This window comes from Canis lupus, chromosome 17 (assembly GCF_003254725.2).
Source record: "Canis lupus dingo isolate Sandy chromosome 17, ASM325472v2, whole genome shotgun sequence".
Classification (NCBI taxonomy): Eukaryota; Metazoa; Chordata; class Mammalia; order Carnivora; family Canidae; genus Canis; species Canis lupus.
In genome coordinates, this window is record NC_064259.1 from 37,729,909 (window position 1) to 37,757,681 (window position 27,773).

The 27,773-nt window shown below is 41.8% G+C and overlaps 1 long non-coding RNA gene across 5 annotated transcripts; it reads right to left on the bottom strand.

Moving 5' to 3' along the window:
- Window positions 1–202: 202 nt before the first annotated feature.
- Window positions 203–27,594, bottom strand: LOC125752814 (uncharacterized). 5 transcript variants are annotated; one of them, XR_007403196.1, is made up of 4 exons: window positions 26,714–27,594; window positions 20,466–21,490; window positions 19,692–19,803; window positions 203–460 (listed from the first exon to the last, which is right to left on the bottom strand). It is a non-coding gene; the product is annotated as an uncharacterized LOC125752814 (long non-coding RNA). The 5 variants fall into 5 exon arrangements; XR_007403193.1 differs by lacking the exon at window positions 203–460 and adding an exon at window positions 9,997–10,254 and having other exon boundaries at window positions 21,345–21,490; XR_007403195.1 differs by lacking the exon at window positions 203–460 and adding an exon at window positions 9,997–10,254 and having other exon boundaries at window positions 19,692–19,844; window positions 21,345–21,490.
- Window positions 27,595–27,773: the final 179 nt, after the last annotated feature.

The following is a 27,773-nucleotide window of genomic DNA, read 5'->3' on the forward strand; positions in this document are numbered from 1 at the left end:
GTCTTCCCACAGATCCTCACTTTCTCAGTTCGATCCTTCTTTCTACTCAGGCAGTAAAGAATTTGTCTCTGTTAGCTTTCTTCCCAGCACAGAAGACCTTTTAAGCTACTACACTGGCAGGAGAGGGACCTGCACCTGCCTGTGCCTCTTTCCACTCTGCCACACCCACCAGGGGATTTGCATATTGTCCCCTGGGGAGGACCTTCCCTTGAAAGTCTGAGATAAAGGTCAGCTCTAGGCTTGTCTTTACTTACTAGGGCTCCTCAGCTCAGCTTCTCAAGATGAGGTTCCCTTCTCAGCTCCTGGGGCTGCTGATGCTCTGGATCCCAGGTAAGGACAGGGCAGGGATGAGGAAAGACATGGGGGCATGGATGGTGAGCTCCCCTGGTGCTGTTTCTCTCCCTGTGTATTCTGTGCATGGGAGAGATTGCCCTCCAACAGGGGGAATTTAATTTTTAGACTGTGAGAATTAAGAAGAATATAAAATATTTGATGAACAGTACTTTAGTGAGATGCTAAAGAAGAAAAAAGTCACTCTGTATTGCTATCTTGGATTTTCCATGATAATTGAATAGATTTAAATATAAATCAAAATCAAAATATGATTTAGCCTAAAATATACAAAACCCAAAATGATTGAAATGTCTTATACTGTTTCTAACACAACTTGTACTTATCTCTCATTATTTTAGGATCCAGTGGGGATATTGTCATGACACAGACCCCACTGTCCCTGTCCGTCAGCCCTGGAGAGCCGGCCTCCATCTCCTGCAAGGCCAGTCAGAGCCTCCTGCACAGTGATGGAAACACGTATTTGAATTGGTTCCGACAGAAGCCAGGCCAGTCTCCACAGCGTTTGATCTATAAGGTCTCCAACAGAGACACTGGGGTCCCAGACAGGTTCAGTGGCAGCGGGTCAGGGACAGATTTCACCCTGAGAATCAGCAGAGTGGAGGCTGACGATACTGGAGTTTATTACTGCGGGCAAGGTACACAGTTTCCTCGCACAGTGGTTCAGCCCTGAACACAAACCTCTCTGTTTGGCCTGTCACCACTGCCCAATGTGTTCCTTGAGTGGGGAGCAGGCGCCGCAGGGTGTCTGAGTTGGCGTCAGTGGCAGATGTTGGAGAACCCAGGGCAGTAATGTGCAGCTGAGTGCTCTGGCCCATGTTACAGCCCCATCAGCTGCAGCAGCCTTTGCGGGGCAGAAGCAGCTCAAGAACGGAGGTGATGCAAGTGCTCTCTGAGCAACAGGCTGGAGGGAGAGCTCACTTGTATCTCATCCCCACCCCTCTCTCCTTGTGTTTGGTTATTACATTTACAGAGCCTGAGAGTCAGAAAATTGAGGCATATTTGTGACAATCCAAGTCAAATACATTTTGATGCAAAGTTTGTTATAGTTTTTTGACATGAGATATTCAGTACCATTCAGTATTCATTTTTTCCCCAATCTCTGAATTTCTTCTTTCTCATTACACTAATTGCTCTATTACTGTGTTCTCTGGATAGCATTATATGTGCTATCCCCACAGGAAATATGGCTGAGAACAATTAGTACAATTGTTTGTTCAAGCACTTTATTTATTATACAAATAAACTTTGTAAATTCAAGCAGATATGAGGTCCAAATTCTGTTAAAAAGTAGTGATACACACACACACACACACACACACCCCACATACTTATTTATATACACTGGAATATTACTCTGCCATAAAAAGACATCTTGTTATTTGCAACAACATGAAAAGTCACAGAGAGTCTAATGTTAAGTGGAATAAGTCAGACAAAGAAAGACAGATACCATACGATTTCATTTATATGTAGAATCTGGAAACCAAACAAACAAACTAGAACCCCAGAACAGAAAGGCAAAAAGACCCATGAATACAGAGAACACACTGGTGGTGGCAAGACGGAAAGAGGATCGGAGGATGGAAAAAATTCATGAAGGAGAGTGGGAGGTATATGGAATGAACAAAATCTAGTTACACGGATGAAAGGTACAGCACAGGGAATATAATCAAGGATTTCGTAATAGCGTTGTGTAGGGATAGATGGTAATTACACTTGTGGTGACATAACATGACATAGACATGTCAAATCACACCTAAACCAACATAGCACTGTGTTCCAAATATACTTCAATAACAAAACAACATACACACACAAAGAACTTAAATCGAGAAGTTTTATATTTGCCTCAATTACCTTTATCTGAGACAAAATAAAGGAATCTCACAGTGGGTCCTGAGAATACAACACACCCTGAAAGGTGTAGACCATAGAATGTAATTCATATACCACAGCTAGGGTAGAGAGTGGTGTGAAAGTTTTTCCCCAAAAGTAACATTTTAACACCAGATAGCCTAAATACTCTTTTGGAAATGACAAATTTGGTACTCTTTTGAAAATGGTTTCAAGCACTAGACAAATACATTATTTTTTACAGATGTGGTCTTACCTGAAAAGGAATCTGAATTTATATTCTGCTCAAATGTATGCTTTGAGTAGATCTCAATTAAAACAATCCTCAAAAAAAAAATAAAATAAAACAATCCTCAAAAATTTTATCTGTCCTTATCTAAAAGCATATCCATTACCTGTCCATTTCACCTATTCATCCCTCTTCCCCTCTAGCCCCTGGCAACCGCTCAACACTTTGCTGTTTCTATGGACCGTAGACTATGCCTTTTTGAGCTGAATAGTATTTCATTGTCCAGATGCATCATAGTTTATTTATCCATTCATCTTGGGAAGAAATGTGAGTTACAACAAGTATTAAACTTATGAAGAAATCTGTATATATGTTGGTGTACAGGTTTTTCCGTAGACATAAGTTTTCAACTCCTTAGGGTAAATACCTAAAAGTCTGATTGCTGAATTGTGTGATAAGAGTATGTTTAGTTCTGGAAGAAAATGCCAAACTGTTTTCCAAAATGGCTGCTCCTTTTTGCATTTCCAGCAGCAGGGAATGCTAATCTGTGTCCCTCAAAATGCTCACTTGCATTTGGAGCTGTGATCTAGATTGTGGCCACAACAGTAAGTGTGGAGTAGCATCTCCGGTTTGCATTTCCTTAACAACGCATAAATTTGGAACATTTTTTCTGTGCCTTGTTTCATATCTGTCTTCTCCTTTCTGATGCGGTGTCTGTTCAGATCTTTTCCCATATTTAATTGGATTATTTCTTATTGTTGAGTTTTAAGTGTTCTTTGTAAATTTTAGGTAACAGCCTTTGTCACAGGTGTTTTTGCAAATATGTTCTCCCAGCGTGTGACTTGTCTCCTTACACACTGGATAATGTCTGGGCCCACAGTAATTTTATTTGTGCAACCGGATCTTACATTACATGCATTAATAAATAATGTATTACCATGTCACAATTTTCAAATTTTGATTATTCGTATTTGAATTTAATTAGTTTCCTTAGTATTCCTATGGTATTCTTTTATTTTTAAAAACCTTTTTAAAGAGGGCATGATAGATCATATTTGACCTCACAGAGGTCCAAACACAAAGACATTAGAAACACTTGCTTACAATAAAGTCCTGGAAGACTTCCCCTCCACATCCCTACTTCTCAACCCCCAACTCTACTGCTACTGAAATTTTGTTCTTTACAATAAAACTCTTCCTGCTTTTCTGACACAAGGAGATCTTGCCAGTCGCTTTCTTTGGGGACCGGAGGGCGGGAGGACTTGGGGGTTCTGCTGCCACTTTACACACTGAGATCTTGACACCATATGTAACTCTAAAGGCTGGAGAGAAAACACTGCGAAAATCATGGAGAGATTGGAAAATCAAGGACTGGTGGCTGGACCACCTTACAAGACAAGTCACTTGTGTGTAAAAGTTACACACAATTATCAGTGTGTGTAAAACCCTATAGCATTGTGGATTGCTGTCTCTTCTCGTTGGCTATTCTCAGTAAACATAGCCCTTCACTGAAATGTCATTTCCTTGGACATTATTTATTTTCAGGAGACAGAATCTTTTAAAAGATGTTATATTCCTATATAATGAGGAATCCATGTAAAATTTCCCTGTTTACTCACAGAAGATGACATTCACATGACTTTTGAACAACGTTTTTCTTCTCTTAAATGGACTTAGAAGCAGAAGTTTATTTCAAGGGAAAAGGGAGGAAGGTCAGAGTTCCCTCCGAAGCAGAACTCACTCATTTCCTAACAAGAACCTATATAGTTCAATTAATATTCTTCAATTTAGATATTACACTCTTTTTCCCTATTTGATTTTTCTAAAATAGGCAAGTGCATTTGTTACCAAAAAGACCTCAAAGTGAGCAAGGGGCCTGGGGCAGCCTTTCCCTCCTGGGCTCTCCAAAGGGAAGGAGGGTTAAGAGTTAAAGTCCAGGTCTCTGCTATAAGAATTGCCCAATGGCTCTCTCTTGCCCTTGAATGAGTGTCCTTTACAACACCCACTGCTCAATGCACTGGAGTATGTGATAGGGGATTGGCTACCTATGAGGGCACCGCAGGCCTCACAATCTCTGAAAGAGTGGTGTTCCTCCAGAATTTGTGACTTATGTCTGTGACATACTAGAAAATGTAGAGATTGGTCTCTGCTCCCAGCCCCTGACAGAGCTCCAAAAACCCTTACAATTTCCTAGGAGATAAAAGCTCTAGGATCATCTTTTATTCTGTGAAGATGCCCCTGAATGGGCTCCAGGATGGGCATTGGTCACCAGAAAGACCAAGCCAGGATTAGAAACATGGAATTTGCTGCCCCATTCCCCCATCTAGTGAGGGGAGAGGGGCTTGACACATAGATAATAATCGATCATGTCTAGGTAAGCAAGTCTCCACGAGTCTCAAGACTGCAAGGTTTAGAAAGCGTCCATATTGATGAACAATCCACACTGAGAAGGAGATGCACCCATCTCCACAGGGGCAGAAGCTGCTGTACAGAGGACCCTTCCAGACCTCAACCTATGTGTCTCCATCTCGCTCTTCATCTGTATCTTTATCATATCCTTTAAGAAACTGGTAAACTTAAATAGGTATTTCAGTTCTGGGAGCTTCTCTAATAAAGAATCACACCTGTGGAGGGAAGCAAGGGAACTCCTTCCTAAAAATGGTCATGAGAGCAGTCCCTTCATCTCTCTCATTAGACAAGGAGACTCCTGAAGGGCTAGTCCTTCTCAAGCCCGGGCTCCAGGCAGCTTTGGAGAGCTACAGGCAGCTGCTGTGGAGGATGTAGTATGGACATGGAAGCCAAACGGGAGCAGATCCACACCCAAGAGGCAATGGTCCTTGGGAAACTCCATCATGAAAGTACTTGGCCTTGGCAACACATCTGCTTAGAGACAGCCACCTGGTCTATATGGACTGGAGCTTCTTCTCCTCCTCCAGGTGGTTTTTGTGCCCAGTATCTTCAAGAGTGGTGACACCTCCACAGTCTGCAGGGGTATTGACATTCTCTTTAAATACCCACATGGGATGGATATAGCCCCATGGTTGAAATCTTCCCCGAGGGCAACCCCGGAGGCTCAGTGGTTTAGTGCCACCTTCGGCCCATGGCGTGATCCTGGAGACCCAGAATCGAGTTCCCCGTCGGGCTCCCTGCATGGGGCCTGCTTCTCCCTCTGCCCGTGTCTCTGCCTCTCTCTTTCACTCTCTCTCTCTGTGGGTCTCTAATAAATAAAAAATTAAAAAAGAATTTAAAAAAAAGAAATCTTCCCCAAAACAAGCTAAAAATCTCTTTCTTTCCAGTAACAAAGTTAAAAACTTTCTCTAATATAAAACAAATTTCTAGGGCAATGGCAAAAATTATGTTATACACTCTTCATACTTTCGAGAAAGAGCAAAAATAAAACTGAAAATCAGGAAATCTGGGGAGAAATATAAAAAGATCATCTTCTCTGAAGGTGGATCAAGCATGATTAAAGGTTCAGCAGGAGAGTAAGAGAAGAAATCCTGGATAAGTGTCTGGCCCGTGTGCCCCAATTTGGCTCCTCTCTGGAGACCTACCAGCTCTGGGTCCCTCTGGGGGATCGACTTAGGCTTCCTTCTCCTGCATCCCAGCTCAACTCCCTCATGTGCCCAATACTGCTTTCTTTTCCAGAGACGCTGATCTCAAGAACATTCCCCAACCAGTGTCCCCATGCTACCTTCCACATGAGCCTGCTTTCCAGGGAACGATGCCTGGAACCAGGCATGTCAGTGAGTAGCACAGGCCAGCTTGTCATACTAACCTTCATAGGCAGAAGGTGTACAATTTCCAAAATGTACAAGGACAGAATGTCGTCAGAAAGAGGCATCTGTGGCAGTAGATGCTTAAGCACATATTAGTAGAAATTAAATCAATGTGCAGACTCTTAGTGTTTTTTGTCTCTGTAACTGCAAAACTCTAGGTCAGGGGAGCTGAAGCCTAAAGTCACTGCTTCTGATTCAGGTCCTAGACCTAAGCCAGTTCAAAGTCTCAAGCTCATTGATTGAAGGGAAGGCCAGGTCTCAAATGAACGACACTAAAGTTCTGTCATAGGTAATATAGGGAAACTCTTGCCTCCTTGTATTCCCTAAGGAACTCAGGGATTGGGGCCTGAGCTCAGAATGTTCCCTCCCCTCCCTGAGGAGAATACTCTCTGCTAGAAGTACACCAGGGGGAATGCAGTAAAAGAGATGTAGAATATTTATCTGGTAGAAAAGAGATGTGAATATTTATCTGGACTTAGTGTTTACTGTTTGAGAAATTAAATAGGGCAAAATTAATTGTTCATATGTAAATATTTAGGTGGCTAGGACGGTACCCAAATCATCTTTTGTTGTTGCACTGAACGATATGTTAACGCTATGCAAATATGCATTCAATTCATACCTCTCTTATATATATAGAACAGGCAGTTCTATAAGGATATCACTTAAAGATCGAAATGAGTAGTGTCCTCATGTTTTCTTTCCTTTCCATCTCTCAAGTGAATCATATTTTCATAGAGGAAAAGTAAACAAACAAATAAAAAATCTGTCTCACATTCAAGCAGCAGAAGAATAATTTTTCCCTGACAAGAAAGCTGTAGGATTTCATTAGAACTCCTCAGGACAGAAGTTCCATCACTCACAGGAGAGACCTTGGGTTTGGAGATGCAAATTACTACAAAAAGTCAAGAATTTATAAAAATAGAATAGGAGGTGGATTATGCTCAAGGGGAATCTCTGTCTCAATTTCTGAAATAGACAGCGGTGACTGGGGGCCTTGCCAAAGGATTAACCTCGATATAAGAATAACCTCCTCAGTCAACAGAAGACATTCCTTCCATTTCTCCACAAGACTCAGATGAAATCCAAAATCTTTACAAAATGTATTCATTTATTCATTTGAAGGAAGAAGAGAGAAAAGAAATTAGAATATTGGGAAGAAATTTAGAGCTTGTAAATAGCAATCAGGGCTTTGGAGCATCTAGATTATTGAAACTTACATATAACCTTCTTCACAGGGTTCAGAAGGAACTTACAAAGTCAGAAGATCAATATATTCAAGATGTATATGAACTACCTATGAATCAGATTATTTATCTTCTAGATTATCTCCCCAGTGGTGACCACTTACAATTCTTTAGAAAAGGTGACCCATTTCAATTACAAGTCCCAAGAATCTACTCAACAGAACTGAAGTTGGGGATGCTCCCTCTGCTGGATGTCTTGATCTCATTTTTCAGACAAAGCACAAGCTCATTTTAACAGAAAGAACTTCCATTTGGGCTAGTCAGGACACAGGCCTCTGTGTTTGTCTCATCTTAACTAAAGCACTGTAGTTTGACATGTCTGGCTTGATAAAATTTATAGGTCAAAGTCTACAGAATGTATAACAGCATCACACTTCCCGCCCCACACACTCTGACCCCAGGTTAATGGGCTCACAGTTGCACCAACAAGAGAATCTTCTCAAGGTACACAAATCACACACTGGCTTCCACTTTTTTGGACCCAGATGAACAGCCTCCTGCACAGAGACAACAGTGCCATAAAATCCACCTGCAAAACTCCTTGCTAATTCAGTTGATGGTGCTTAGACTAGAGACCGCTAGGGTCCTGTTCCCCACCTGGACCTCACAGAGTTTCTGCTTCCACCCCTTACAAATGCTATTCTTTCTGTGAAGTTGTAGCGTCCAGCTTTGCTGGGGTCAGTTTTATTGTCCAGGGTACAAAATAGAGTGTAAACATGCAGATCGTGGATTCCTGTTTGGAACTAGGAATACTCTTCATTCAGTCTACAGGTCATATAGGAAAATTTCAAAGCCTTTATTGTCAAGAAAGAATTTTTCTAAGATTTTGCATATTCAAGATATTTTAGGGCAAAAAAGTATGAGACAAGCAACCAAGCAGAGAAGACTTTTTAAGTTTTCATGTTAAGTTCTGTAGCAAATAGTAATATTCCAAATTCAAACATTCTAAGGAATAATTTGGAAAAAACATTTCAACACTGATACACAGTAAAAAGAAAATGACGGATTAATAATTTGCAGCCATATTTCCACACACTGAGCTTTCACATTAAAAAATGTGTAATGTGATTCCATTTTGTAGTACAGTTGACAAATAGTGTTACCTAATGTATTTCTTCATTTAACATGAGTTATGAATAGTTTTGATGCTCACTTTAAGATTTATAATACTGTCTTGTATTTTCCTTTTTGTCTTTGTCCTGATATTTTTCATTATTGTGGATTATCTTTCTGACTTCATTCACTAGCAACGTTCATTACGGAGGCTGGAATTTTCAGGAAGATTCAGGATTGCATTGGTTAGCTTAAAAGATGGATCAAGGAAGAAAACATAAGAAAAAGTAATAAAATGAAAAGTAAGATATTATGGAATTTGGGCTATTCTACTCTTACTTCTATCTCATTTTGTCATGAGCACCTGAGACTCTCCACAGAGTTCAGGATTTGCTCTCCACAGCATTTTTACACAATAGCTATTCCACTCTCAGTACAAAATCTTACTCTTGGAAGATATCCTAAGAGATACAGAGCCTGAGCTTTTCTGTGTAATCACACCTGGAATTGTATTTATCAGTTATTTTTCAATTCAGTATGACTTTGGCTTTTAATTACCTGAGACTCAGTAGAACTACAAACTCTATGCTTTCAGTTTCTCCAGGATTTTGTTTGAGGACAGTGACTTTAATTGGGAGGTAACTTGAGGTTGACACAATTCTCACAAATATCTCAATATGATAACGTCAAGCAGACACATGAAGAATCATCAGGTTCTGTCACTGTTGTAATGAAGGGTCTCATATATACCACATGGCATGTGTGTGTCTATCGATCGATTAATCGATCTATCTTTATCTGGGGAAGGAGAGAGAAGTATGACAGGATACACTCCAGAGAGGAAAAAGAGTTACCACAAATCATACTCATTGCCTGAGGCATAAAATTCTGTCTTCTTTCCTATTCTCTTCCATGTGACTATTAGTTCTCCTCCTGTAAGTATGACTCTTCCTCCTTGACAGGATGTTTTTACTTTCATTTTCTCATAGAGCATAATTCACAAGGTCCCAGGGTGAGTTTATTTTAAATCATTATTAAACAGTCTTAAACCATCAGTCTGGAAACAGGAGACCGCATAGACCCTAGAACTAACCCCAGTTCTTCCCGTGATTTGGAGATCCTCTGCCACTCAGCTGCAGTTGGGAGTGTCAGCTGTTTCCCCTGGGACCTCAGCAGACAGGAATCCACCAGGAGGGCCTTTCACCTGCCAGAAATTGACACTGGCCACTACACCTTCAGGTCCCTGCTGGTTTCACAGAAGGGCAGGACTCTGAGCACTGTCTTCCCACAGATCCTGACTTTACCCTTCGATCCTCCTTCCTACTCAAGCAGTAAAGAATTTGTCTCTGTTAGCTTTCCTCCCAGCACAGAAGACCTTTTAAGCTACTACACTGGCAGGAGAGGGACCTGCACCTGCCTGTGCCTCTTTCCACTCTGCCACACCCACCAGGGGATTTGCATATTGTCCCCTGGGGAGGACCTTCCCTTGAAAGTCTGAGATAAAGGTCAGCTCTAGGCTTGTCTTTACTTACTAGGGCTCCTCAGCTCAGCTTCTCAAGATGAGGTTCCCATCTCAGCTCCTGGGGCTGCTGATGCTCTGGATCCCAGGTAAGGACAGGGCGGGGATGAGGAAAGACATGGGGGCGTGGATGGTGAGCTCCCCTGGTGCTGTTTCTCTCCCTGTGTATTCTGTGCATGGGACAGATTGCCCTCCAACAGGGGGAATTTAATTTTTAGACTGTGAGAATTAAGAAGAATATAAAATATTTGATGAACAGTACTTTAGTGAGATGCTAAAGAAGAAAAAAGTCACTCTGTCTTGCTATCTTGGGTTTTCCATGATAATTGAATAGATTTAAAATATAAATCAAAATCAAAATATGATTTAGCCTAAAATATACAAAACCCAAAATGATTGAAATGTCTTATACTGTTTCTAACACAACTTGTACTTATCTCTCATTATTTTAGGATCCAGTGGGGATATTGTCATGACACAGACCCCACTGTCCCTGTCTGTCAGCCCTGGAGAGACTGCCTCCATCTCCTGCAAGGCCAGTCAGAGCCTCCTGCACAGTGATGGAAACACGTATTTGAATTGGTTCCGACAGAAGCCAGGCCAGTCTCCACAGCGTTTGATCTATAAGGTCTCCAACAGAGACACTGGGGTCCCAGACAGGTTCAGTGGCAGCGGGTCAGGGACAGATTTCACCCTGAGAATCAGCAGAGTGGAGGCTGACGATACTGGAGTTTATTACTGTGGGCAAGTTATACAAGATCCTCCCACAGTGGTTCAGCCCTGAACACAAACCTCTCTATTTGGCCTGTCACCACTGCCCAATGTGTTCCTTGAGTGGGGAGCAGGCGCCGCAGAGTGTCTGAGTTGGCGTCAGTGGCAGATGTTGGAGAACCCAGGGCAGTAATGTGCAGCTGAGTGCTCTGGCCCATGTTACAGCCCCATCAGCTGCAGCAGCCTTCGCGGGGCAGAAGCAGCTCAAGAACGGAGGTGATGCAAGTGCTCTCTGAGCAACAGGCTGGAGGGAGAGCTCACTTGTATCTCATCCCCACCCCTCTTCAGAGTCAGAAAATTGAGGCATATTTGTGACAATCCAAGCCGAATACATTTTGAAGCAAACAACTTTTGCTATATTTTTGATAGGAGAAGTGGTACCTGATGGTGCAATTCTGAATTTATTATTTTTTATTTTCCTACTCTCTGAATTTCTTCTTTCTCAGTTACACTAATTGCTCTATTGCTGTTTTATCTGGAGAGCATTCTATACCTGCTAGGAAATATGGCTGTAAACAATTAGTAAAATTGTTTGTTCAAGCACCCAAATAAATTTTGTAAATTCATAGCAGATATGAGGTCCTAATTTTGTTAAAAAGTAATACTAGATACATACACACACACTTATTTATTTATATACACTGGAATATTAGTCTGCCAAAGAAAGACATCTTGTTATTTGCAACAACATGAATGGTCCTATAAAATCTAATGTTAAGTGAAATAAGTCAAAGAAAGACAGATACCATATGATTTCATTTATATGTGGAGTCTAGAAACCAAACAAACAAACAATAAACCCAGAACAGAAAGGGAAAAGACCATGAATACAGAGAACACACTGTTGGTGGCCAGACAGAAAGAGGATCTTCGGAGGATGGGAAAAATTCACGAAGGAGAGTGGGAGATATATGGAATGAACAAAAACAAGTAACCTGGATGAAGGTACAGCACAAGGAATATATTCAAATATTTCATAATAGCGTTGTATGGGGACAGATGGTAACTACACTTGCGGTGACATAACATAGCACATAGACATGTCAAATCGCTATGTTGTACACCTGAAACCATCGTAGCACTGCGCGCCAAGTATACTTCAATAAAACTACAACATACACACACAGAGATGTGCACACACACAGACACACACAGAAGAACTTAAATCTAGAAGTTTTATACTTGCCTCAATTACCTTTTTCTGAGACAAAATAAAAGCTGTTCTTGGAATCTCACAGTGGGTTCTGAGAATACAACACAACCTGAAAGATGTGGAGCATAGAATGTACTTCATATACCACAGCTAGCGTAGAGAGTGGTGTGAATTTTTTTCCCCAAAAGTAACATTTTAAAACCATTTAAGAAGGAGAGGCGGGGCAAGTTGGCAGAGGAGTAGGGTCCCCAAGTCACCTGTCCCCACCAACTTACCTAGATAACTTTCCAATCATCCTGAAAACCCGCGAATTCGGCCTGAGATTTAAAGAGAAAACAGCTGGAACACTACAGTGTTCGCGCTTCTATCAATGTAGGTAGACAGAAAAAAATGAAGAAATAGAAAAGCATCCAAGGGGGAGGCGCCCCGCAAGGAGCCAGGCTAAGGACGCGCGGCGAGTGTCCCCAGGACAGGAGAGCCCAGGCCCAGAGAAGCAGGAGCTTCACCAACCTTCCGGGACGGAAAGGCGCTCGCAGGGAGCTGGGGCAGGATCCCAGGAGGGGCAGTGGAGCCCCCAGGGTCCCGGGGGCACTAACAGAGGAGGTGCCCCCGCGGGAGAGCGCGCCACCCACCGGCCGAGCTCCCTAAAGGGCTGCAGCGCGCGCCGGGCGGGCCCCGGGAGCAGCTCGAAGGCGGCACCCGGTGGAGGGGGCTGCGCGGCCGGGAGCGCGATTCCAGCGGCGCAGGCCCCGAGCCCACGGCGCTGGGGACACAGCCCAGGATCCTGCACTCCCCGCGGGCCAGGCAGAGGCCTGGAGGACACAGGACAGGGAGGACGCTCCTGCCACCGGGCGCCCCTGCAGACTGGGAGCTGCGGTAGTTACTGTGGGAGCTGACGCCAGGGCTGGAGAGCTGGCCGCCGCCAGTGTGCTTGTTCCTCCTGGTGTCACCTTATACCTGAGACTGAGCAGGGCCACCAGGGAACAGGGGCTTCACAGGATAAACAGCTCCCACTGAGCCATACACCTGACAGGGGGCTGGGCAGCTCCCCCAGGTGCACACACCTGGGACTCAGCACAGCAGGCCCATCCCCCAGAACACCAGCTGGAAGGACAGGGGAAGAGCAAGTTCTTGACCTAGTAGCGCTGGAAAGCTCCAGGGGAAGTCGAAGGAATACAGTATATAGAATCAGAGGATACCTCTCCTTGTTTTTTTTTTTTTGTCCTCCCCCCCTTTTTCCCTCTTTTTCTCCTTTTTCCAGTACACCTTGTTTTTAGCCACTCTGCACTGCGCAAAATGACTAGAAGGAAGAACTCACCACGAAAGAAAGAATCAGAAACAGTACTCTCTCCCTCAGAGTTACACAGTTTGGTTTACAATTCAATGTCAGAAAGCCAATTCAGAAGCACAATTATAAAGCTACTGGTGGCTCTGGAAAAAAGCATAAAGGATTCAAGAGACTTCATGACTGCAGAATTTAGATCTAATCAGGCCAAAATTAAAAATCAATTAAATGAGATGAAATCCAAACTAGAGGTCCTAACGATGAGGGTTAATGAAGAACGAGTGAGTGACATAGAAGACAAGTTGATGGCAAGGAAGGAAGCTGAGGAAAAAAGAGAAAAACGATTAAAAGATCATGAGGAAAGGTTAAGGGAAATAAATGACAGCCTCATTTTTCCCACAGGAAGAAATCTACATTTAATTGGGGTTTCAGAGGGCACCTAAAGGGACAGAGGACCAGAAAGTGTATTTGAACAAATTATGGCTGAGAACTTCCCTAACTTGGGAAGGGAAACAGGAATTCAGATCCAGGAGTTAGAGATCCCCCACTAAAATCAATAAAAACCATTCAACACCCAGACATTTATATAGTGAAACTTGCAAACTCCAAAGACAAAGAGAAGATCCTTAAAGCAGCAAGGGACAAGAGGGCCCTAAACTTTATGGGGAGAAGTATTAGGTTAACAGCAGACCTCTCCACAGAGACCTGGCAGGCCAGAAAGGGCTGGCAGGATATATTCAGGGTCTTAAATGAGAAGAACCTGCAGGCAAGAATACTTTATCCAGCAAGGCTCTCATTCAGAATAGAAGGAGAGATAAAGAGCTTCCAAGATAGGCAGAAACTGAAAGAGTATGTGACCACCAAACCAGCAATGCAAGAAATATTAAGGGGAACTCTATAAAAGAAAGAGGAAGTCCAAGGAAACAATCCACAAAAACAGGGACCAAATAGGTATCATGATGACACTAAATTCGTATCTTTCAATAGTAACTCTGAACGTCAATGGGCTCTATGATCCCATCAAAAGGCGCAGTATTTCAGACTGTATAAAAAAGCAAGACCCATCTATTTGCTGTCTACAAGAGACTCATTTTAGATGTAAGGAAACCTAGAGCCTGAAAATGAAAGGTTGGAGAACCATTTACCATTCAAATGGTCCTCAAAAGAAAGCAGGGTAGCCATCCTCATATCAGATAAATTGAAGTTTATCCTAAAGACTGTAGTAAGAGATGAAGAGGGACACTATATCATCCTTAAAGGATCTATCCAACAAGAGGACCTAACAATCATGAATATTTATGCCCCAAATGTGAGAGCTGCCAAATATATCAATCAATTAATAACCAAAGTTAGATGTACTTAGATAATAGTACACTTAAACCTGGTGACTTGAACATGGAACCTTCTACAACTGATAGATTTTCTAAGCACAACATCTCCAAAGAAATAAGAGCATTAAATAATATACTGGACAAGATGGATTTCACAGATATTTACAGAACTTTACATCCAAAGCAACTGAATACACATTTGTCTCAAGGGCACATGGAACTTTCTCCAGAATAGACCACATACTGGGTCACAAATCAGGACTCAACCAATGCCAAAAGATTGGGATCATCCCCTACATGTTTTCAGACCATATAGCTTTGAAACATGAACTCAATCACAAGGAGAAATTTGGAAGAAACTCAAACACGTGAAGCTTAGAGAGCATCCTGCTAAAAGATGAAAGGGTCAACCAGGAAATTAGAGAAGAATTAAAATGATTCATGGAAACTAATGAGAATGAAGATACAACCATTCAAAATCTTTGGGATACAGCAAAAGCAGTCCTGAGGGGGAAATACATCGCAATACAAGCATCCATCCAAAAACTGGAAAGAACTCAAATGCAAAATCTAACCTTGCACCTAAAGGAGCTGGAAAAGGAAGAGCAAATAAAACCTTCACCCAGCAGAAGAAGTTAATAAAGATTCGAGCAGAACTCAATGAAATAGAGACCAGAAGAACTGTGGAACAGATTAACATAACCAGGAGTTGGTTCTTTTTTTATTTCTTTTTCTTTTTCTTTATGATAGTCACACAGAGAGAGAGAGAGAGGCAGAGACACAGGCAGAGGGAGAAGCAGGCTCCATGCACCGGGAGCCCGACGTGGGATTCGATCCCTGGTCTCCAGGATAACGCCCTGGGCCAAAGGCAGGCGCCAAACCACTGCGCCACCCAGGAATCCCAGGAGTTGGTTCCTTGAAAGAATAAGATAAAAAAAAAGAATTAATAAGATAGATAAACCATTAGCCAGCCTTATTAGAAAGAAGAGAAAAAAGATTCAAATTAATAAAATCTTGAATGAGAAAGGGGAGATCACCACCAATACCAAGGAAATACAAACGATTTTAAAAATGTATTGTGAGCAGCTAGACACCAATAAATTAAGCAATCAAGAAGAAATGGATGCATTTCTGGAAAACTGAAAACCACCAAACTGGAACAAGAAGAAATAGAAAACCTGAACAGGCCAATAACCAGGGAGGAAATTGAAGCAGTCATCAAAAACCTCTCAAAACACAAAAGTCCAGGGCCAGATGGCTTCCCAGGGCAATTCTAACCAGTTTTTAAAGAAGAAACCATACCTATTCTACTAAAGCTGTTCGGGAAGATAGAAAGAGATGCAGTATTTCCAAAGTCATTCTATGAGGCCAGTATCACCATGATTCCAAAACCAAAGACCCCACCAAAAAGGAGGATTATAGACCAATATCCCTGATGAACACAAGCAAAAATTCTCAATGAGATACTAGCCAATAGGATCCAACGGTACATTAAGAAGATTATTCACCATGACCAAGTGGGGTTCATTCCCGGAATGTAAGGCTGGTTCAACACTCTTAAAGCAATCAATGTGATAGATCATATTAACAAGAGAAAAAAAATATGATCCTCTCAATAGATGCAGAGAAAGCATTTGACAAAATACAGCATTCATTCCTCATCAATCAGAGTGTAGGGATAGAGGGAACATTCCTCAACATCTTAAAAGCCATCTATGAAAAGCCCACAGCAAATACAGCATTCATTCCTACATCATCAGAGTGTAGGGATAGAGGGAACATTCCTCAACATCTTAAAAGCCATCTATGAAAAGCCCACAGCAAATATCATTCTCAGTGGGGAAACACTGAGAGCCTTTCCACTAAGATCAGGGGATCTTCCCCTGAGAACAGGGATGTCCACTCTCACCACTGCTATTCAACATAGTACTGGAAGTCCTAGCCTCAGCAATCAGAGAACAAAAAGAAATAAAAGGCATTCAAATAGGCAAAGAAGTCAAACTCTCCCTCTTCACAGATGACATGATTCTCTACATAGAAAACCCAAAACATTCCACCCCAAGATTGCTGGAACTCATACAGCAATTCGGCAGTGCGGCAGGATACAAAACCAATGCCCAGAAATCAGTGGCATTTCTATACACTAACAATGAAACTGAAGAAAGAGAAATTAAGGAATCAATCTCATTTACAATTGCACCCAAAAGCATTAAGATACCTAGGAATAAACCTAACCAAAGAGGTAAAGGATCTATACCCTAAAAACTGCAGAACACTTCTGAAAGAAATTGAGGGAGACACAAAGAGATGGAAAAATATTCCATGCTCATGGATTGGAAGAATTAATATTGTGAAAATGTCAATGTTACCCAGGGAAATTTACACATTTAGTGGAATCCCTATCAAAATCCCATGGACTTTCTTAAGAGAGTTGGAACAATTTATTGTAAGATTTGTATGGAATCAGAAAAGAGCCCAAATAGGGGAATATTAAAAAAGAAAACAATAGCTGGGGGTATCACGATGCCAGATTTCAAGTTGTACTACAAAGCTGTGGTCATCAAGACAGTGTGGCACTGGCACAAAAACAGACACATAGATCAATGGAACAGAATAGAGAATCCAGAAGTGGACTCTCAACTCTATGGTCAACTAATATTTGACAAAGCAGGAAAGACTATCCACTGGAAAAAGGACAGTCTCTTCAATAAATGGTGCTGGGAAAATTGGAAAGCCACACATAGAAGAATGAAACTAGACCATTCTCTTACACGATACACAAAGATAAACTCAAAATGGATGAAAGATCTAAATGGGAGACAAGATTCCATCAAAATCCTAGAGGAGAACACAAGCAACACCCTTTTTGAACTTGGCCACAGCAACTTCTTGCAAGATACATCCACGAAGGCAAAGGAAACAAAAACAAAAAATGAATTATTGGGACTTCATCAAGATTAAAAGCTTCTGTACAGTAAAAGAAACTGTCAACAAAACTACAAGACAGGGCAGCCCTGGTGGCTTAGCGGTTTAGCAACGCCATCACCCGGGGTGTGATCCTAGAGACCCGGGAAGTCCCACATCGGGCTCCCCGCATATAGCCTGCTTCTCCCTCTGCCTGTGTCTCTGCCTCTGTCTCTCTGTGAGTCTCTCGTGAATAAATAAATCTTTTTAAAAAAACTACAAGACAACCTACAGAATTGGAGAAGATATTTGCAAATGATATATCAGATTAAGGGTTAGTATCCAAGATCTATAAAAGACTTATTAAACTCAACAGCAAAGAAACAAACAATCCAATCATGAAATGGGCAAAAGACATGAACAGAAATCTCACAGAGGAAGACATAGACATGGCCAACAAGCACATGAGAAAATGCTCCACATCACCAGCCATAAGGGAAATACAAATCACAACCACAATGAGATCCCACCTCACACCAGTGAGAATGGGGAAAATTAACAAGACAGGAAACAACAAATGTTGGAGAGGATGTGGAGAAAGGGGCACCCTCCAGTACTGTTGGTGGGAATGTGAACGGGTGCAGCCACTCTGGAAAACGGTGTGGAGGTTCCTCGAAGAGTTAAAAACAGATTTGCCCTACGACCCAGCAATTGCACTCCTGGGGATTTACCCCAAAGATACAGATGCAGTGAAACACCGGGACACCTGCCCCCCATTGTTTATAGCAGCAATGTCCACAATAGCCAAACTGTGGAAGGAGCCTCGGTGTCCATCAAAAGACGAATGGATAAAGAAGATGTGGTCTATGTATACAATGGAATATTACTCAGCCATTAGAAACAACAAATACCTACCATTTGCTTCAACATGGATGGAACTGGAGGGTGTTATACTGAGTGAAATAAATCAATCTGAGAAGGACAAACATTATATGGTCTCATTCTTTGGGGGAAAATTAAAAATAGTGAAAGGGATGGAGGGGAAAAGAGAGAAAATGAGTGGGAAATATCAGTGAAGATGACACAACATGAGAGATTCCTAACTCTGGGAAATGAACAAGGGGTAGTGGGAGGGGAGGTGGGCGGGGGGATGGGGTGACTGGGTGATGGGCACTGAGGGGGGCACTTGACAGGATGAAAACTAGGTGATAGGCTCTATGTTGGAATATTGAATTCCAATTTAAAAACTGAAAGAAAAAAAAAACAAGCTCGCCTTTTATCAGAAAGAACTCCCATCTGCAATAGTCAGGACACAGGCTTCTGTGTTTGTCTCATCTTCACCAAAGCTCTGTAGTTTGACCTGTCTGGCTTGATAAAAATTATAGGTCAAAGTCTACAGAATGTATAACAGCATCACACTTCCCACCCCACACACTCTGACCCCAGAATAATGGGCTCACAGTTGCACCAAAAAGAGAATCTTCTCAAGGTACACAAATCACACACTGGCTTCCAATTTTTGGACCCAGATGAACAGCCTCTCACACAAAGACAACAGTGCCATAAAATCCACCTGCAAAACTCCTTGCTAATTCAGTTGATGGTGCTTAGATTAGAGACCTCTAGAGCCCTGTTCCCCACCTGGACCTCACAGAGTTTCTGCTTACATCCCTTACAAATGTTATTCTTTCTGTGAAGTTGTGGCGTCCAGCTTTGCTGGGGTCAGTTTTATTGTCCAGGGTACAAAATAGAGTAATAAACATGTAGAGACGCGGATTCCTGTTTGGAACTAAGAATACTCCTTGTTCAGTGTACAGGTCATACTGGAAAATTTCAAAGCCTTTACTGTCAAGAAATAATCTTTCTAAGATTTTGCATTTTCGAGATATTTTAGATAATTTTAAGAAATTATGAGGCAAGCAACCAAGCAGAAAAAAACCTTTTAAGTTTTCATGTTAAGTTTTGCAGCAAATAGTAATATTCCAAATTCAAACATTCTAAAGAATAATTTTGAAAAAAAAAAACATTTCAAAACTGATATACAATAAAATAAAAACCATGACAGATTAATAATTTGCACCATATTACTACACACTGAGCTTTCACATAAAAAATGTGTATTTGATTTTTTTTGTAGTACAGTTAGTTGACAAATAGTGTTAAATAATGTGTTTCTTTATTTAACATGGGTTATGAATATTTTGACACTCACCTTAACATTTATAATATTGTCTTATATTTTCCTTTTTGTCTTCATAGTGACATTTTTCATTATTGTGGCTTGTCTTTCTGAATTCATTCACTAGCAACGTTCATTAGGGAGGCTGGAATTTTCAAGAGGAAGAATCAGGATTGCTTTGGCTAACTTATAACATCAAGGAAAGAAAACATAAGAAAAAGAAAATAAAGTGACAAGTAAGAAATTATGGTATTTGGGCTATTATACTCTTACTTCTATCTCTTGTCATGAGCAACTGAGACTCTCCGCAGAGTTCAGGATTTGCTCTCCATAGCATTTTTACACAATAGCTATTCCACTCTCAGTACAAAATCTTACTCTTGGAAGATTTCCTAGGAGATACAGAGCCTGAGCTTTTCTGCGTAATCACACCTGGAATTGTATTTATCAGTTATTTTTCAATTCAGTATGACTTTGGCTTTTAATTACCTGAGATTCAAAGAACTATAAACTCTATGCTTCAGTATCTCCAGGATTTTGTTTGAGGACAGTGACTTTAGTTGGGAGGTAATTTGAAGTTGACACAATTTTCATGAATGACTCAATATGACATAACCTCAAGCAGACACATGAAGAATCATCAGTATGTCTCTATTGTACTGAAGGGTCTCATATATAACACATGACATGTGTGTGTCTGTCAATCGATCAATAGATCTATCTATCTTTATCTGAGGAATGGAGAGAAATATGACAGGATACACTCCAAACTGTAAAAAAGGGGTTACCACAAATCATACTCATTACCTGAAGCCTAAAATTCTGTCTTTCTTCTTTCATATTCTCTACCATGTGACTCTTAGTTCTCTTCCTGTAAGTGAGAGAATCTTCCTACTTGGCAGGTTTTTTGCTTTCAACTTCTCATAGAGCATAATTCAGAAGGTCCCAGGGTGATTTTATTTTAAATCATTATTAAACAGTCTTAAACCATCAGCCTGGAAACAGGAGACCCCATAGACTCTAGAACATCTCCAGTTCTTCCCGTGATTTGGAGATCCTCCGCCACTCAGCTGCAATTGGGAGTGTCAGCTGTTTCCCCCGGGACCTTCCTGCAGACAGGAATTCAAGCAGAAGGGCCATTCACCTGCCAGAAATGGACACTGGCCACTACACCTTCACGTCTCTGCTGGTTTCACAGAAGGGCAGGACTCTGAGCACTGTCTTCCCACAGATCCTCACTTTCTCAGTTCGATGCTCTCCTTCTGCTCAGATGATGTTCACAGGTACTGTTCTTTTTCATCACTCTGAGGAAACTACAGATACATCTGAGTTGTTCTTCAGGCTCCTGACAACTGACCATTTATCTTGATGTGGAGAGGAACATTTTGCCTCCTTCCTAAGTGTCATGGAACTGCTCAGAGGAGAACATTTGTTGTGTCATTCTGTTGAGTCAAACTGTGGTGTACCATTTGGATAGATTTTAGTGGTCATTTCAGTTCAGATGTTTCTGTCTGTGTGTGTGTGTGTGAGTGTGTGTGTGTGTGTGTGTGTGTGTGTGTTCTGGAGAACGAATTAACTACTTAAATAATTTGGGGACAATGTGTCACCCCCGTATGGGGAAAAATGAGTTTAATTGTCTTACTTCATACATGAAACTAACTTTTCAAAACACGACTTTAAACTTACAGAAGAAAATATTGAGATATGAGTACAGGGTAGGAAGATCAGATCCAGGAAAGCATATCTCGCTCTCATTCTCTTTTCTTCTGATCATGGAAACAATCCTAAGAGCATTAATTTCCAAACCCCTCCATTATACAATGATTAGGTCACTGTAAAATGAAACAAAAGAAAATTTAAAAGCCACAATCTAGGAGCCTTCCACATCAGTACTTTATGAGAATCATCAGGGAGTATCCACTGGGAAATAAGGAAACAGCAGTCTGGAAAATGACCTGGAACCTTGCTTTGGAGAGAAATATAAAGGGAGGAAACCAAGTATATTGGCTCTAATCTTCAAGGAAAACATAGAAAAGTGCTTGAACATGTAATTCTAATAAAACCCCCATCTTCATAAAATCAGAGCATTGCCTCCAAAATCTGGGGAGGTAGCCTAGGGCAGCTAATCACCCTCAGAGGAGGTTTGTATGAGAACTGCAGCTCTGTGGGACAAGGGTCAGTGCTGCAGATAGGAACACTTGCAGCCATATCAGGCTGACGTCCAGGCTGGGAAGAAATCCACATCGTGTCCACTGTCCTTGAACCCACAGGAGACCCTAGAGGTCAGAGTGGGAGTTAGATAGGATGCAAGGCTTTAGAACCTGCTTGAATTCCCCCAGCCTCTGAAACAATGGTGGTCCTCCAGAATTTCTGATTTATGTCTGTGACATACGAGAAAATATAGAGATTGGTCTCTGCTCCCAGCCCCTGACAGAGCTCCTAAAACGCTTATAATTTCCTAGGAGATAAAAGCTCTAGAGAATCTTTCATTCTGTGAGATTGCCCCTGAATGGGCTCCAGGATGGGCACTGGTCACCAGAAAGACCAAGCCATGATTAGAACCATGGAATTTGCTGCCCCATTTCCCATCCAGTAAGGGGAGAGGAGCTTGACACATAGATAATAATCGATCATGTCTAGGTAAGCAAGCCTCCACGAGTCTCAAGAGTGCAAGGTTTAGAGAGCTTCCACACAGATGAACAATCCACAGAGAGAAAGAGATGCACTCCATCTCCACAAGGACAGAAGCTGCTGTACACAGGACCCTCCCAGACCTCACCCTATGTATCTCCATCTAGCTCTTCATCTGTATCTTGATCATATCCTTGAATAAACTGGTAAACATAAATAGGTGTTTCTCTCAGTTCTGTGAGCTCCTCTAGCAAAGCATCACACATGTGGAGGGAAGCCTGGGAACCCCCTCCTAAAAATGGTATTGGGAGCGGTCCCTTCATCTCTCCCATCAGACAAGGAGACCCTGATGGGCTAGTCCTTCTCAACCTCGGGCCTCCAGGCCACCTTGAAGAGCTGCAGGCAGTATGCTGTGGAGGATGAAGTATGGACATGAAAGCCAACTGGGAACAGACCCACACCCAAGAGGCTGTGGTCCTTGGGAAACTCCATCATGAAATTGCATATGGGGTCGTCAACACATCTGGTCAGGGACAGCCACCTGGCTTATATGGACCGGAGCTTCTCCTCTACCGGGTGGTTCTTTGTACCCAGTCTCTGCAAGAGTGGTGACACCTCCACAGTCTACAGGCGTTTTGGCATTCTCCTTAAATACCCACATGGGATGGATATAGCCCCAAGGTTGAAATCTTCCCTGAAACAAGAGAAACATCTCTTTCTCTCCTGTAACAAAGTTAAAAACTTTCTCTAATATAAAACACATTTCTAGAGTAATGGCAAAAATAAAGTTATAGACTCTTCATACTTTCAAGAAAGAGCAAAAATAAAACAAACTGGGGATATCTGTGGAGAAATTAGGAAAAATTATGAAAAGTCAGCTTCTCTGAAGGTGGATCAAGAATGAATAAAGGTACAGCAGGGGGTAAAAGATAAAATCCTGCATAAGGGCCTGGCCCATGTGCCCCAATTTGTATCCTCTCTGGAGACCTACCAGTTGTGGGTCCCTCTGGGGGATCGGCTTAGGCTTTGGTTGTCCTGCATCCCTGCTCAACTCCCTCATGTGCCCAATCTTGCTTTAGAGACGCTGATCTCAAGAACATTCCTCAACCACTGTCCCCATGCTACCTTACACATGAATCTGCTTTCCAGGGAATGATGCCTGGAACCAGGGATGTCAGTGAGTAGCACAGACCAGCTTGTCATACTAACTTTCATAGGCAGAAGGTGTACAATTTCCACAATATACAAGGACAGAATGTTGTCAGAAAGAGGCATCTGTGGCAGTAGATGCTTAAGCACATATTAGTAGAAATTAAGTCAATGTGCAGACTCTTAGTGTATATTTTGTCTCTGTAACTGCAAAACTCTAGGTCAGGGGAGCTGAAGCCTAAAGTCACTGCTTCTGATTCAGGTCCTAGACCTAAGCCAGTTAAAGTCTCAAGCTCATTGATTGAAGGGAAGGCCAGGTCTCACATGAAGGACACTGAGTGGGACACTGAATCTGTTTTGTCACAGATTCATCAAGAAAATTTTGCCTCCTTTTTTTCCCTAAGGAACTCAAGGATTGGGGCCTGAGCTAAAAATGCTTCCTCTCCTCCCTGATGAGAACACTCATAAATAGAGAGCAGGGCTTTGGAATATCTAGATCGTTGAAGCCCAATGGTTGAGAAGTAACTTGTAAAGTCAGAAGATCAACACATTCACAGGTGTATGAATCAGGTTATTTATCTGTACAGATTATCCCCCAGTGGTGACCATTTACAAATATTTAGAAAAGGTGACCCATTTCAATCACAAGTCCCAAGAATCTACTCAACAGAACTGAAGCTGGGGATGCTCCCTCTGCTGGATGTCTTGATCTCAGTTTTCGCACAAAAAAAAGCTCGCCCCTAGGTGTCCATTGAAAGATGAATGGATAAAGAAGCTGTGGTCTATGTATACAATGGAATATTCCTCAGCCATTAGAAACGACAAATAGGGATCCCTGAGTGGCGCAGCGGTTTGGCGCCTGCCTTTGGCCCAGGGCGCGATCCCAGAGACCCGGGATCGAATCCCACGTCGGGCTCCCGGTGCATGGAGCCTGCTTCTCCCTCTGCCTGTGTCTCTGTCTCTGTCTCTCTCTCTCTCTGTCTCTCTCTCTCTCTCTCTCTGTGACTATCATAAATAAATAAATAAATAAAAATTAAAAAAAAAAAAGAAACGACAAATACCCACCATTTGCTTCAACAGGGATGGAACTGGAGGGTGTTATGCTGAGTGTTATGCTAAGTCATTCAGAGGACAAACATTATATGGTCTCATTCATTTGGGGAATATAAAAAATAGTGAAAGGGATGGAGGGGAAGAGAGAGAAAATGAGTGGGAAATATCAGTGATGGTGACAGAACACGAGAGACTTTAACTCTGGGAAACGAACAAGGGGTAGTGGGAGGGGATCTGGGCAGGGGGATGGGGTGACTGGGTGACGGGCACTGAGGGGGGACTTGATAGGATGAGAACTGGGTGATATGCTATCTGACGGCAAATTGAGTCCCAATAAAAAAATTTAAAAAAAAAAAAAAGCTCGCCTTTTATCAGAAAGAACTTCCATTTAGGTTAGTCAGGAAACAAGCTTCTGTGTTTGTCTCATCTGCACCAAAGCACCATAGGTTGAGCATCTGGCTTGATAAAATTTATAGGTCAAAGTCTACAGAATGTATAACAGCATCACACTTCCCACCCCACACACTCTGATCCCAGGATAATGGGTTCACAGTTGCACCAAAAAGAGAATCTTCTCAAGGTACACAAATCACACACTGACTTCCACTTTTATGGACCCAGATGAACAGCCTCTCGCACAGAGACAACAGTGCCATAAAATCCACCTGCAAAACTCCTTGCTAATTCAGTTGATGGTGCTTAGATTAGAGACCTCTAGAGCCCTGTTCCCCACCTGGACCTCACAGAGTTTCTGCTTACATCCCTTACAAATGTTATTCTTTCTGTGAAGTTGTAGCGTCCAGCTTTGCTGGGGTCAGTTTTATTGTCCAGGGTACAAAATAGTGTGTAAACATGTAGAGACGCAGATTGCTGTTTGGAACTAAGAATACTCCTTGTTCAGTGTACAGGTCATACTGGAAAATTTCAAAGCCATTACTGTCAAGAAATAATCTTTCTAAGATTTTGCATTTTCGAGATATTTTAGATAATTTTTAAAAATTATGAGACAGGCAACCAAGCAGAAAAGACTTTTTAAGTTTTCATATTAATTTCTGTAGCAAATAGTAATATTCCAAATTCAAACATTCTAAAGAATAATTTGGAAAAATATGTTCAAAACCGATATACAGTAAGTAAAAAAAAACCATGACAGATGAATAATTTGCAGCCATATTTCCACACGCTGAGCTTTCACATAAAAATGTGTAATGTGATTCGTTTTTGAAGTACAGTTGAGAAATAGTGTTACACAATGTGATTCTTCACTTAACATGGGTTATGAATATTTTGACACTCACCATAACAGTTATAATAATGTCTTGTATTATCCTTTTTGTCTTTGTCCTGATATTTTTCATTATTGTGGCTTATCTTTCTGAATTCATTCACTAATAGGATTCATTAGGAAGACTGAAATTTTTTTTTAATTGGAGTTCAATTTGCCAACATATAGCATAACATCCAATGCTCATCCCATCAAGTGCCCCTCTCAGTGCCTGTCACCCAGTCACCCCCACCCCCTGCCCACCTCCCTTTCCACCACCCCTTGTTCAATTCCCAGAATTAGGAGTCTCTCATGTTCTGTTACCCTCACTGATATTTTCTCTCATTTTCTCTCCTTTCCCCTTTATTCCCTTTCACTATTTTTTATATTCCCCAAATGAATGAGACCATATAATGTTTGTCCTTCTCTGTTTGACTTATTTCACTCAGCATAATACCCTCCAGTCCCATCCAACTCGAAGCAAATGGTGGGTATTTCTCATTTCTAATGGCCAAGTAATATTCCATTGTATACACAGACCACAGCTTCTTTATTCATTCAATTCGATGGACACCTAGACTCCTTCCACAGTCTGGCTATTGTGAACATTGAGGCTGAAAATTTAAAGAGGAAGATTCAGGATTGCATTGGCTAGCTTATAACATGGATCAAGGAAGAAAACATAAGAAAAAGTAAATAAAGTGACACCTAAGAAATTATGGGACTTGGGCTATTATACTCCTATCTCAATTTGTCGTGAGCACCTGGGACTCTCCACAGAGTTCAGGATTTGCTCTCCACAGCATTTTTACACAATAGCTATTCCACTCTCAGTACAAAATCTTACTCTTGGAAGATATCCTAAGAGATACAGAGCCTGAGCTTTTCTGTGTAATCACACCTGGAATTGTATTTATCAGTTATTTTTCAATTCAGTATGACTTTGGCTTTTAATTACCTGAGACTCAGTAGAACTACAAACTCTATGCTTTCAGTTTCTCCAGGATTTTGTTTGAGGACAGTGACTTTAATTGGGAGGTAACTTGAGGTTGACACAATTCTCACAAATATCTCAATATGATAACGTCAAGCAGACACATGAAGAATCATCAGGTTCTGTCACTGTTGTAATGAAGGGTCTCATATATACCACATGGCATGTGTGTGTGTCTATCGATCGATCAATCAATCGATCTATCTTTATCTGGGGAAGGAGAGAGAAGTGTGACAGGATACACTCCAGACAGTAAAAAAGGGTTACCACAAATCATACTCATTACATGAAGCATAAAATACGGTCGTCTTCCCTATTCTCTTCCATGTGATTATTAGTTCTCTTCCTGTAAGTGAGAGAATCTTCCTCCTTGACAAGGTGTTTTTACTTTCATCTTCTCATAGAGCATAATTCACAGGGTCCCAGGGTGAGTTTATTTTAAATCATTATTAGACAGTCTTAAACCATCAGCCTGGAAACAGGAGACCCCATAGACCCTAGAACTATCTCCAGTTCTTCCCTTGATTTGGAGATCCTCTGCCACTCAGCTGTAGTTGGGAGTGTCAGCTGTTTCCCCCGGGACCTTAGCAGACAGGAATCCAAACAGGAGGGCCTTTCACCTGCCAGAAATGGACACTGGCCACTACACCTTCACGTCTCTGCTGGTTTCACAGAAGGGCAGGACTCTGAGCACTGTCTTCCCACAGATCCTGACTTTCCCCTTCGATCCTCCTTCCTACTCAGGCAGTAAAGAATTTGTCTCTGTTAGCTTTCCTCCCAGCACAGAAGACCTTTTAAGCTACTACACTGGCAGGAGAGGGACCTGCACCTGCCTGTGCCTCTTTCCACTCTGCCACACCCACCAGGGGATTTGCATATTGTCCCCTGGGGAGGACCTTCCCTTGAAAGTCTGAGATAAAGGTCAGCTCTAGGCTTGTCTTTACTTACTAGGGCTCCTCAGCTCAGCTTCTCAAGATGAGGTTCCCTTCTCAGCTCCTGGGGCTGCTGATGCTCTGGATCCCAG